This window comes from Chlorocebus sabaeus, chromosome 16 (genome assembly GCF_047675955.1).
Source record: "Chlorocebus sabaeus isolate Y175 chromosome 16, mChlSab1.0.hap1, whole genome shotgun sequence".
Taxonomy (NCBI): Eukaryota; Metazoa; Chordata; class Mammalia; order Primates; family Cercopithecidae; genus Chlorocebus; species Chlorocebus sabaeus.
This window is the reverse complement of record NC_132919.1, coordinates 65580424-65593647: the sequence shown is the minus strand read 5'-3', so window position 1 is coordinate 65593647 and position 13224 is coordinate 65580424. Positions and strand designations below refer to the sequence as shown.

Here is a 13224-nt window from a genome sequence, read left to right as displayed (position 1 = left end):
GGGAAGCCCTCTCTAGGAGGATGCTGTGGTCACACAAGCACTGGACGAACAGCTGGAGTAGGCGACTTATTAGACCAACTCCTGCATTTGGCCAGTAATTAGCGTGCTGCTGCACATTGCCACTAGGTGGTGCTGCTGCTCCATCCCAACTAACCCACATGCACTCCCTGGCTAGGGTCAGCCTTGGGGGTTCCCAAGTGTAGGGGAATCCATCTCTGTGTCTATGGTAAGGGCTGGACACCAGGAGAGACCCAGAAAACAGGGATATTCCGAGAAGAGAAAGGCAAAATAAGCACTCAAAGCAGAGGACATTTGAGTGTCAATAATGAAGGTGGCAGCAGTAATCATGGATACCATTTATTAAAAATAGTGAATATTGGCCGGACATGGTGGCTCACACCTGTAATCCCAGCACTTTGGGAGACCAAGGCAGGTGGATCACTTGAGTTCGAGACCAGCGTGGCCAACATGGTGAAACTATCTACTAAAAATACGAAAATTAGCCAGGTGTGGTGGTGCATGCCTGTAGTCCCAGCTACTTGGGAGGCTGAGGCAGGAGAATCACTTGAACCTGGGAGGCGGAGACTGTAGTGAATCGAGATCGCGCCACTGCACTCCAGCCTGGGCGACAGTGCAAGACTGTCTCAAAAAAAAAAAAAGTAGATATTGTGCTAGTCACTTGATACACATCATTTCATCATTTCTGATCTTTGCACCAAGCAGGGCATGTTTATTATGTCTGCATTACAAAAGGGGAAAAATTAAGGTTCAAGAAGATAAAGTGGCCAGGCATGGTGGCACATGCCTGTAATCACAGCACTTTAAGAGGCTGAGACAGGCGGATCGCTTGAACCCAGGAGTTCAAGACCAGCCTGGGCAACATAGTGAGACCTCGTCTCTACAAAAAATAAATAAATAAATAAACAAAATTAGCTGGGTGTGGTGGTGCGTGCCTGTAGTCACAGCTCCTTGGGAGGCTGATGTGGAAGGATCACTTGAGCCCGGAAGATAGAGGCTGCAGTGAGATGAGACTGAGCCATTGTACTCAGCCTAGGCAACAGAGTGAGACCCTGTCTCAAAACAGAAATAACAAATATCAGGTGACTTGCTGGAGGCCATATGGCCGTGAGCCAAATACAGCTCTGGGGTACCAGGGCTTACATACTTCTGAGTACACCCTACTGCCTTGGAATCTGCTGAAGACCAAGCCCCTGCCCCCACGCCATGGCAGAGGAGGAGGGAAGGAAGCAAAGGTGCCCATCGGAGACACCTTGGGTGGGGGGAGGCACCCAGGGCCCAGGAAGGCCAAGCAGCATGTGGCAGGGCAGCATCAGGTGACACCCAAGAAGGAATGAGGAGAGGATAGCACAGAGTCCTGCTGTTAGGACTAAGAGCCATAGCACAGAGTCCTGCTGTTAGGTCTGCGGAGACCACGGCCCATGGGACCTGGATCTACCCTTGATGCTAATAATGTTCTTTGGGGGAGAAAACTATAATCACAAAGTTTTTGCAACTGGACCGTAGCAATGATTGCAGAGCTGTATAGATTTACTAGGAACCATCAAATTGTTCACTTACAATGGATAAATTGTACAGTACCTAGGTTATCCCTCAGTAAAGCTGTATGAAATTTATAGTCAAGAAACCAATAGTGACAAGAGAGCTGAGAAAGTAGGTCTCAGCCGTGCTGTAGGCACTTTGAGAAGAGGAAGAGTAGATTTCAGGTTTATTGAAAGCCTGGCCCATGGCATCCAGCTTCTGCTTGAATACTTTCAGTGCCCGGGAGCTCAGTATCTCAAAGCAGCCCACTCCGGTTTAAGATAACTCTCGAATCCTTAGAATGTCGAAATACATCATTACCATTATTCTTATACTGCTATGAAAAATAAATGTCTTTGTTTTGCCACGTAACATTTCTCTGAGAGCTTGAGGACAGTTATTGCATTTTCCCAAGTCATTTTTATCTCAGACAGAATTCCCTGATGACCTGTAGGTTTTTTGTTTTTGTTTTTGTTTGGAGATGGAGTCTTACTGTGTTGCCCAGGCTGGAGTGCAGTGGCGCAATCTTGGCTCACTGCAGCCTCCACATCCCGAGTTCAAGCAATTCTGCCTCAGCCTCCCAAATAGCTGGGATTACAGGTGTGAGCCACCACACCTGGCTAATTTTTGTATTTTTAGTAGAGATGGAGTTTCACCACATTGGCCAGGCTAGTCTTGAACTCCTGGTTTCAGGTGATCCGCCCTCCTCGGCCTCCCAAAGTGCTGGGATTACAGGTGTAAGCCACTGCACTCGGCCCTCCCTGTATTTCTTACAGGACAAGATTTCCAGGCTCTCCCATTCTCCTGGTAGCTCTTCAGGAGCTATCCCTTTGATCTGTCCACATCCTTCTTAAAATGTGGGGACCCAATCTCAGAACCTGAGATTCTGCAGATGCCAGCCCAGTGCTGTGTGGTTAACAATTTGGATCCTAGCATTAAGACTCTGGGTTCAAATCCTTGCTCCACTGTAGGCCAGCTGTGTGACCATGGTTAAAAACATCTACCTTTCTGAGCTCTAATGTCGTCATCTAAGTTATTGTGAGGATTGTACTGACCCACACTTTCTACCTGCCCAATCCCTTGAGGTGGGCTCAACCTGTTTTGGCAATAGTTGGGCAAGGAAGAGCAATCCAAACAGCAAGCTGTCACACTGCTGCTAAGCCAAGCAGACACACAGCCACCATTAGGAGAAGGGGCTCTGCCATCTCCACCTATCAGGCTTTTCTCCCATGGAGCTGTAACCCCTGGTAAAGGAGGTGAGGAACTTGTCGGGGGGAGCACACAAACACCTGCTGATGTGCTGGACTTGGGTACCCAGGAAGTTACTGGCTTTCTCTTCCTTTCTCCAACAGTTTTGTTTGTTTGAGACAGTCTCACTCTGTCACCCGGGCTAGAGTGCAATGGCGTGATCTTGGCTCACTGCAACCTTTGCCTCCTGAGTTCAAGTGATTCTCCTGCCTCAGCCTCCTGAGTATTTGGGACGACAGGTGTGCACCACCCCACCTGGCTAATTTTTGTATATTTAGTAGAGATGGGGTTTTGCCATGTTGGCCAGGCTGGTTTCGAACTCCTGACCTCAGCTGATCCACCCACCTCAGCCTCCCAGAGGGTTGGGATTACAGGCATGAGCCACCGCGCCTGGTTGGCATTTTTTTTTTCTTTTTTTCAATAGAGTCTCCTCTTGATCTCATCCTTTGTCCACTGCACAAACCCCTCCCTAAAACTATCCCCAAGGCAGAGCCAACTAGACCACATATTGCTTCAACCCTTAATAGACTTTATCATCACAGGCTTTTCTTATTACAATCCATTCATATAAGGAAGAGGCTCCCGAACTGGATCAGCCTAGGGTGGGCCTACCCAGTCCAATCTTAGCCGGGTCTATGGCACCATCTGGTTGAAGTCTAACTTGACTCTTCTCACCAACCTCCTCGAGGTCCCAGGGGTGTAAACATCCTGCAGCCTTCTGCCAGCACTGTCTCTTTCGATGTTCCCCTCCATTCACTGACTGTCCTCACTATATTTCGACTAACTTACTCTTACATACAAAACAGATCTTTCCCCCTTCCTGTACATCAGATATCATTTTGGATCAATACTACACCTGAGGTTGGGCATGGTGGGTCACACCTGTAATCCCAGCACTTTGGGAGGCTGAGGCAGGCAGATTACTTGAGATCAGGAGTTCAAGACCAGCCTGGCCAACATAGTGAAACCCCGTCTCTACTAAAAGTACAAAACTTAGCCAGGCATGGTGGCACACACCAGTAGTCCCAGCTACTTGGGAGGCTGAGGCACAAAAATTGCTTGAACTCGGAAGGTGGAGGTTATACTGAGCTAAGATCGCGCCACTGCACTCCAGCCTGGGTGCAAAATATATTATATTTTATATATATATAAAATTAGATGGGGACATACCATCAGAAACTTCCCTCCAACTTGATTCATTTGTGTAACAGTAACAGATATTTACTAAGCACCTATAATGTGCTCTGTAGTGGACACTGTTCCATTCATTAGATGTGGAGGTTCAGCCATCTATGTAACTTGGCTAATCATACTTTAAATCTAGCCCTTATTTCTCCATCTTACCCACCAGGAATCCTGAAAGATTCTATCAGGTGCTTTGCTAAAATTAAGTATGTAATATGCGTAGCAATGCCTTCATGTACCAATCCCTGAGCAATGGAAATAAGGTTAATTTGACTAATTACTCTTGGTAAGCCACTTTGACCACTAGTAACATCTGCCATCTTTTATAAGCCTATCTGATTGCTGATCAACCTCAGACATACCCATCTGTAGTTTCTGGAATCTCCCTTCTCTCTCTCACAAACCTGGGCAACATTTGCTCATCTCTAATTCTTCCCCACCCTTCTCAGCTTCCTGACTTCTTAATATTTACAGTAGGGGTTTGCAACCACACAGTAAAGGTCTTGGATATATTTAGTGGGAGTTAAGAGCGTTGGGCTCGCATAAAGCAGAAGGGCTCTCCTTGAGTGCTGTGTCATCTGTCTTGGGTCCCGATTTCCCCATAATCATGTTTATTATCCTTTCCGGGTTGAAGATAATTCTCTCTTCTAAAGAAAATAGAAGAAATTAGGAGAAAAGACACCTTAAAATGTTCACTCTTTTATTCACATTACATCATCTGTCTTGAATAATGGGTCTATCTCTTTCCTGTTACTCTGGCCCTGAAAAAAAAAAAATTAGCTTTTTAAGACTGCTTTTGTTACATGTGCAGGTTCCTGTAATCTCGTCATTCTGGGATTTAATAGTATTAATACCACCTACCATTTGTTGGTTACTTATTGTATTTTAGGCACTGTGCTAAATGCCTTACACATATTCATCTCATTAGTAAACATTTCTGAAACTATTCTTACAATTTGTCCTTTTTCTTGTTCTTGTCCTCTTAAAATCTGAGTTTAGCCATGAGCTCTCAGTGAAGCTGCTTATATTTCTTTAAAAACCCCTCTTTGCTTCTTCTGAGTGGAGTGGGTTGTACTTCTGAGGTCAGGACAAACTGGGCACTGGAGGAGTTCAGCCTTCCGAGGCTGCAGGAGGGGTGGGTTCCCTGAGGCAAGCAAGATGATGTAAGGCCTTGACTTGGGGTAACGGACAGCCACAGACAGGAAGAGAGAAGCCTACATTTAACCACGGAAGGATGCGAAGGGTGGAGAGGTGGGTTGAGCACTGGGCCCCATGTGCAGGGAGTGGGAAAAGGTCCAAAGGTGAAACCTGGGAAGCCTGGGCATGGGTCTGGAAGTGGAGAGAAGGAAGTCGTTCCAGGCAGAGCTGTGAGCAATGAGAACCCATGATTTCTGTTTTCACCAGCAAGGGTGAGAATTGAGTCCACAGGAGTGGCTCCCTCCTCTGCTTCCGCGGCCTGTGGAGGGCTAAGTGGGGCAACGAGCTGGGGAGAACTTTACAAGATGCTCTGCTCTTAGCAGAATGAGCCGTTCTGACCATTTCCCAAGAGCCAAATTTCCTCATCAGTCCTGAATGTTGCCTCTGTTCTATGATTTGCATTAAAAAAAAAGATATAGTCTCCCCACTGTGTTGTCAAATCTGAAATAAGGGACTGTGTTTTTGCAAAATTCTCTTCCAGGGCCAAGCACAGGGTCAATGTTCAGCAAATATTTGGTGAGTTAATGAATGAAATGAAAGCACTCTCCTTATGCTCCTCGGCTGGGTGATGTAGAGAAGAGTTCCAGAACAATATAATTTATGTTTCTTTCTCCTTCTAACCGACCCTAGAAATTCTCCACAAGGCATATGCAGATATCCCAGACGTGTGGGTTTCCAAGCATGTGTTTTATGTACAAATACTGCTGCATATATATGATTTTTACTTTTTGAGACGAGGTTCATTGTCCAGGCTGGAGTGCATTGGGTGCCATCTCGGTTCACTGCAGGTTTGACTTTCTGAGTTCAGGTGGTCCTCCCACCTTAGCCTCCCAAGTAGCTGGGATGATAGGTGCACGCCTCCATGCCCAGCTAATTTTTTGTATTTTTAATAGAGGTGACATTTCACTATGTTGCCCAGGCTGGTCTTGAACTCCTGGGCGCTAGCAATCTGCCCACCTTGGCCTCTCAAAGCGCTGGGATTACAGGCATAAGCTTCTGCTCCATATATGTTACTTGTTCATCTGACTGAAGATCCCAAAAGAGACCAGCACCCCAAAGAAGCATGTATTTCTCTTTGAAACCGGAAGCAAATATCCTTCTGTTTGCTTGGGATACATGGGATGAGCATGCAGTAGGTGTTTAATAAATACTTGCTGACTAATTAGGGGGCATAAATATGTAAAAGTGGTAAATTAGCAAGAAAGAGCTATAGTGTAGATAATCAAATAACAAAGCTGCCTAGAACAAGATAATCTATCTCTGAGGGCTCTGTGTAGGGGGAGAGGCAGTGCTGGCTAGCGAGGCAGATGTGCCTTCTCATTAGGCTCCAATCAGGATAATATTGCAATTAGCTCGGGATATTATAGCAGTTAGCTTCTATTCTTGGAACAAATTCCTGGGAGATTTAAGTTGGGTGGTAAAAGAAGGTTGTCCCAGGAATAAATTTGCTGTGAACCGCTTCTGAGTGACTACCTCATATGTGTCTAATTGAACTGCCAATGTAAACCTGATTGGATTGTTTCCTTCTTTGTCGGCGACACTTAAACATGAGCTCAGGAATTTGGACAGCCACTTAACAACAGAACACAGCTCCGGAAATTGCAGATTTCAAATTTCAGAAAAATCGATGAATTTAGACAACTTGAGTGTCTTCTTTTTGTCAGGGTAGTCAGCCTTCGGCCTCCAGGATCTGGCTGACAAGTGCTTGCTGCTGAGACAGGCACTGAAAAGAGTAAAAAATATAATGTCCTCAATTATCTTCCCAGTCATTGAGACATTTAAAAACTCCACCCCAGCCCACCCTGACAGTCTCCTGTAAAGAGCTTGATTTTCTCTCTGTCAACCTGATGACAGACCCAGGAGGATGTTGTGTCTGGTAATGTTTGCTCTTCCTGGCGGGGGTGAGTAGGGCTTGGCAGCAGAGACAGTGCGACAAAACCAAGCCACGAATCCTGGCTCTCAATCCGCCCAGCCAGTGGCTTTTCGCTTTATCCTTTACCTTCCATGCTTCTTCTCTTTCTTCTGCATCAGGAGAGGCAGATGTAGAGCCCAGAGTTTTTTGTCAAAGAGCCTGAGTTGGAATCCTGCCTGACTCCACCCTTGGGGGGTGACTGTGGCTTTCTGAGGCCCAGTTTCTTCGTCTATAAAATGGGCATGCTAATATCTGCCCATATCATTTCAGGAGGTTGGTTTTTGAGAAGGGGTGGTGCCTGTACAACTGCCCTAAGTTTGAAAGGACTGCACAACCTTTACCTTAATGCTGACCATCACAGGGTCTTGGGACAGGCCCCAGGACCTGCCCCCGCTGGTGCAGGGCTGCCCTGCAGATGGCGTTGTGGCCTGGAGAATGCAATCAGCAATAAATCAGGGCAGCTTGATTAAACATGTCCAAGTCTAGTCAAGCCAGACTAGACGTGGGCGTGTTTGGCACTATAGGTGGATCCAGTCTGGATTTCCTTTACCTGCACGTCCTGGGTGTGTATCCCTCACCAAAGGTCCCCCCCCCAATCACATTTGCACCTCCCCAATTTAAGCCACCCAGCCCCCACGTGGCCGCGGGAACCACTGCGGCAGGCAGCGTGTTTAATCCCTGTGAAGCATTTTAGCATTAGATGAAGATGACACCTTTGGGCTCCCATCTGCCTGTGACAGAGGCTGCCAGCTCCACTCTTGGAAACACCCTTGTTCTGACTTAGTTTCCCATCCAAGATGAAGGTAGGCATGCTGAAAAAGCCAATGCTAAAAGAAAGAAGATCCCAAGACCCCTGTGTGAAGCTCAGAAAGCAAAGCCGGTCTTCACAGGCCCAGCTAAAGAGCTGGGCTTTGGCACCAACACCTCCGGTTTGGAACCCAAGCTCCACCATTTAGCATTTGTGAGATCAGGGGCTTGTTGAGGAATGCCCCAAGGCTCCCTTCCCTGGCTATAGAGAGAAGAGATGATACCTGCTTTATAGGATACAGTGGTGAGGGTTCAATGAGAAGAGGCATGCAATAGGCTTGGTATAGGGCCTGGCACATGGGAATACTCAAATAGTGGTGACTATTAGATCAGGAGCAGACACTGGGGTAGGAGGTATCAGCCCAAGGAGAGCTAGGGAGGGAAGGACGTGCCAGGGAAGGGACGGTGGGCTCTGCAGAGAAAGGCTTCTCGGTACCCCTTGAAAGCTGCTGTGGGAACACATCTTTACTCTGCTGACCTTTTCAGGCAGCCGTGCTGGCAGGGATCTGGGCACCTGGCAAAGCAAGCTGACCATCTGGTCAGCTGTTTCTGCAACAAAAAGAGATGGTGTCAAAGGCTTTGGGAGCTGGGCTCCTTTGACCCACAGTTGGCACTGGAGGCCAAAGAAGTCCTCCTCGAGACCATCACCTTCTCATCAGCAATCTTCCATCCAGCACACTGCAGCGGCCAGTGAGTGAGTGCAGAATCGTCTCCAGGACGCCAGTGCCAAGGCCAGAGGTCCAGAGCCTGCACTGAGCAGATCTCCAGGAAGTAGTGATGGCCCTTCCCTCCTGGTCAGTGCTCTTGTCCCCTGGGGCTGCTATCTCCTCTGGATCCCATGAAGACTGCTCCCTGCCACACCCATGATTACCTGTCACACTGCACGGCTAGAAGTGCAGGTTCTGAGGCCAGGCTGCCTGGGTTCATGCATTAGCTGTGTAACCTTGAGCAAGTTACTTAGCCACATTTTGCCTCAGTTTTCTGGACTGCAAAATGGAGTTGTGAGAGTTCAAGTTCACGCTTATAAAGAGATGGCAACACTGCCTGGCATTTAACCAGTGCCCCACAGGTGTCATCTGGGGCTGTTGTCATCTCTGTGGCCAATTGTGCCGCGGTTCCAGGTCTCGGGGTCATGTCTGTGTATCTGGTGCCATCAGTGCCCCAATATCTGGTCTCTGTTTCTCCCATTAAAAAATCAATCTCGATTCTCTGTCTCCCTATCTTTCTCGCTTTTATCTTCCCTTTCTTAGCACATTTATTTAACAAACACAGATGAAGTCCCTGCCCTGCGCCAGGCGCTGGGGAGGGAGAGGATAGGGGGATACAGACACGGAATAAGCAGTGAGCCCTGCACAGGACCCTCTGAGTGCCCACAGCTAGGCAGAACAGCAGTTAGTCCATGCTGCTGCAGGCTTCACCATCGTCAACGGGGAGCCAGAATCTGGAGACACCCCGGCCCTGAAGACGGAGCCTGCCCAGCCCCCCACTGAAGAGTGAGCTGCTACTGGCCTCAGCCTCCAGGAAGCGCCGGGTGATTCAGCGGGAGAGAGATCCTCCTTCCCGAGACAAGATGGGGGCAGCAGAGGTGAGATTCTGGCTGGGGGTGAATGGATCTGCTAGCTGACAGCCTGCCTGTCACATTCAAAAGCTTATCCGGGGACAGTGCCCCTCTGCCCTGCTAATGACAGGGCTGTCACTCACAGATCTCCCCTGAATTGTGCTGAATCAGACATCGCTGCCTGTTCCCCGGCAGGGTGACAGACGTCACAAGGGCTTGGGAAGCTTCTGGGGGAAAGTCAGGCTATCGGCCCACCCCTGAATCTTTATGCCACGCATCCCCACAGTCACACAGAAATCTTCTTACACACCTCTATGCCTTGGCACGGCTGCTCCCTCTGCCCAGCCTGCCCTCCCCTGGATCGGGCCTTCTCCGTCTGCGTGTCCCACATGTCCCCAAGCCTCAGTCCCCAGGAAGTTCTGGGAACCTGCAGTGCTCCAGAAACGCAGAAATTCCTACCTCCCTTCAGTGGCCCTGATGCCTTGGGCATGCTTTTACTACCACACCGTCACACTGGGAGGTCATCATTTGTTTAGTTGTCTTTCTTCCTTATCCTAGACCTTGAGTTTTTGAGGCCACGAACAGCCACAGCTCAGTTTTCTCTGCAGAGCCAAGGGCATAGTTAGCACTCGCAAACGCGTGCTGAGGAATGGATTGTGGTTACTGATGTGTCTGGAATTGGTTCCTTCCCTTGGGTTCTTGGTCTTGCTAACTTCAAGAATGAAGCCACGGACCCTCACTGTGTTACAGTTCTTAAAGATGGTGTGTCCAGAATTTCTTCCTTCTGGGGGGGTTCTTGCTGACTTCAGGAGTGAAGCTGCACACCTTCCCAGGGAGGGTTACAGCTCTAAAAGTTGGCGCCTAGGGAGTTGTTTCTTCTTCCTGGTGGGTTCGTGGTCTTGCCAACTCATGCGATGTTATGGTCTCGCCAACTTCAGGAGTCAAGCTGCAGACCTTCACCATGAGTGTTGCAGCTCTTCAAAGTAGCATGAACCCAAAGGGTGAGCAGCAGCAACTGTTATTATAAAGAACAAAAGAACAAAACCAACACTGCGTGGAAGAGAACCCCAACAGCTTGCCACTACTGGCTCAGGTGGCAAGCTTTTATTCCCTTATTTGGCCCCGCCCACATGCTACTGATTGGTCCATTTTACAGAGTGCTGATTGGTCCGTTTTACAGAGTGCTGATTGGTGCGTTTACAAACCTTTAGCTAGACACAGAGTGCTGATTGGTGCATTTACAATCCTTTAGCTAGACACAAAAATTCTCCAAGTCCCCACTCCACCTAGAGGTCCAGCAGACCTCACCTCTCACTGACGTCAGCATCCACCTCTGCACAAGTCTGGACACAGAGCAGCCTCCAACCCCTGCTGGAAGCCTGGCCTAAAGTGACACACCTGCTTTAGTGAGGAGTTGGAGTTTGGAAGGCCCGCTGGATATAAGGATCTAGAATGAGAAGGGCTTTTCCTATTGAGGACCAAAGATCTCAACTCTTTTTGCCTAATAAACTAGGAGGGACCAGTTTGGAATTGTCTCTAAATGTACAGGATGAGTTTGAGCTTAGAAGTAGGGGAGCCTCTTGCTCCCAACTGAAGGCACTCACAAAACCTGAACTGCACCCACTTGGAGGAAGGTGAGACGGGGTTTCCCAGGGAGATGCATCAGAGGCCACAGAGGGAACAAACAAAAAAGCAATTTAATTTAGATTTTTAATGCAGAAATGAAGTGTTCCACTTGTTTGCTTTTAAAATGGAGAACAGAGAACACAAAATGATTTAACAAATGAAGGAAGTAATTAGAAAAAATTTTTCCAGTTCTATGTGATGGCCAGTAAAGAAAGAGAGAGCACAGAAAAGATAGAACAGGAAGGGCAGACAGAAAGGAAGGAGAATAGGACACAGAGATGATGACGCAAAAAGAGAGAGAGAGTGGAGAAGAGATAAACATAGAACCCCCATCCCTCCACACGCACATATTTTGATCTTATGAAAAACTTGCTTTGTAGAATTAAAGTTTGTCTTTTGTTGTTTTTACACTGTAAGAGAGAGATTTGAATACATTTCTCTATTTTCTGACTTCTAGAATAAGACGTTGCCAGTGAGAAGTCCAATGCCATTCTTAGTCTTGATCTTTTTTTATAATCTGTTTTTTTTCTCTCTGGAAAATTTTAAGTTTTGTTTTTTTGTTTTTTTTTTTTTTTTTTTTGAGTTGGAGTCTCACTCTGTCACCCAGGCTATAGAGTCCAGTGGTGCTATCTCAAATCACTGCAACTTCAGCCTCTCGAGTTCGAGCAATTCTTGTGCCTCAGCCTCCCAAGTAGCTGGGATTACAGGCATGTGCCACCACAGCCAGCTAATTTTTGTAGTTTTAACAGAGACGGGGTTTCACCATGTTGGCCAGGCTGGTCTTGAACTCCTGACCTCAAGTGATCCGCCTGCCTTGGCCTCCCAAACTGCTAGGATTACAGGCGTGAGCCACTATGCCTGGCCTAAATTTTAAGATTTTACCTTCATATACATCACTATGAAATTAGCGTGGGCCTTTTTTCATTCATTGTATTGGGTGCGCAATGGGCTGGTAAACTCTGCAGACGCAGGTCATTCAGTCTTAGGAAGTAATTTTATATTATTTCTTTGATAATGGACTCTCCTCCATTTCCTCTCCTCTCTGTTTCTTTTTCTGGGCCTCCTAGATGGATCTTCTGCTTTTCCATTTTCTCTCTGAGTTTCCATACCTTTATTTTTTTCCACTTCCAGGAAGATTTCCTTGACCTTATCTTCCAAATCCTCTATTAACTATTTTATTTATGTGATCAAATTTTCAGAAGTTTGCACTGTTTTTCTGATTTTTTTAAAAAAGAGTTTTATTGGAGCTACACTTCACATACTCTAAAATTCACTCATTTTAAGTGTCTAATTCAGTGATTTTTAGTAAATTTACAGAGGTCTGTAACCATCACCACAATCCCGTTTAAATTATTCCTTTGTGTATAATTGTTCTGGTTTCACGGGTGAAATGTCTTCTCTTATCTCTCTCTGTGTGTGTGTGTGTGTGTGTGTGTGTATGTGTGAGATGGAGTCTCGCTCTGTTGCCTAGGTTGGAGTGCAGTGGCACAATCTTGGCACACTGCAACCTTCACCTCCCAGGTTCAAGCAATTCTCCTGCCTCAGCCTCCCAAGTAGCTGGGATTACAGGCGCCCACCACCATGCTCTACTAATTTTTTGTATTTTTAGTAGAGATGAGCTTTCACCATGGTGGCCAGGCTGGTCTCGAACTCCTGACCTCAAGTGATCCGCCCACCTCAGCCTACCAAAGTGCTGGGATTACAGGCGTGAGCCACTGTGCTGGGCCATCCTCCACCTGTTACAATGCAGCCAAAAGGCCCTCACTAAATGGAGTCCCCTAATCTCAGACTTCCCAGATTCCAGAATGGTGAACCAAATAAACTTCTATTGTTTATAAATTACCCAACCCCTGGATATCTATCCTTGCAGATCCCTAAAAAAAAAGAGTTCCTGGGAGTTGATGGATCTTTAATACCTGCTTGAAGGATAAACCAGATACTCTTTTGAGAGCCCATCTAATTCTGGGATTCTACCCTCAAGTGGGTTGAGGGGCTCAGTGTTTGCAAAGCTAGAGAGTGTCAGGACCAGGGACAGATCCAGGTTTTGTGAAACCTGAAGCTTACACAATTTTGGGTGCTTGGTATAAGAAAAATAATACAAAATTATGGATGCCAGATTAGATACGGGGCCTAGGAAGGGGCTCGTAAACTC

The 13224-nt window shown here is 47.1% G+C and overlaps 1 pseudogene; it reads left to right on the top strand.

The window, feature by feature from the left end:
• Positions 1-171: 171 nt before the first annotated feature.
• LOC103243847 (putative uncharacterized protein encoded by CRHR1-IT1) lies at positions 172-6629 on the top strand (annotated as a pseudogene).
• The last annotated feature ends 6595 nt before the right edge of the window (positions 6630-13224 follow it).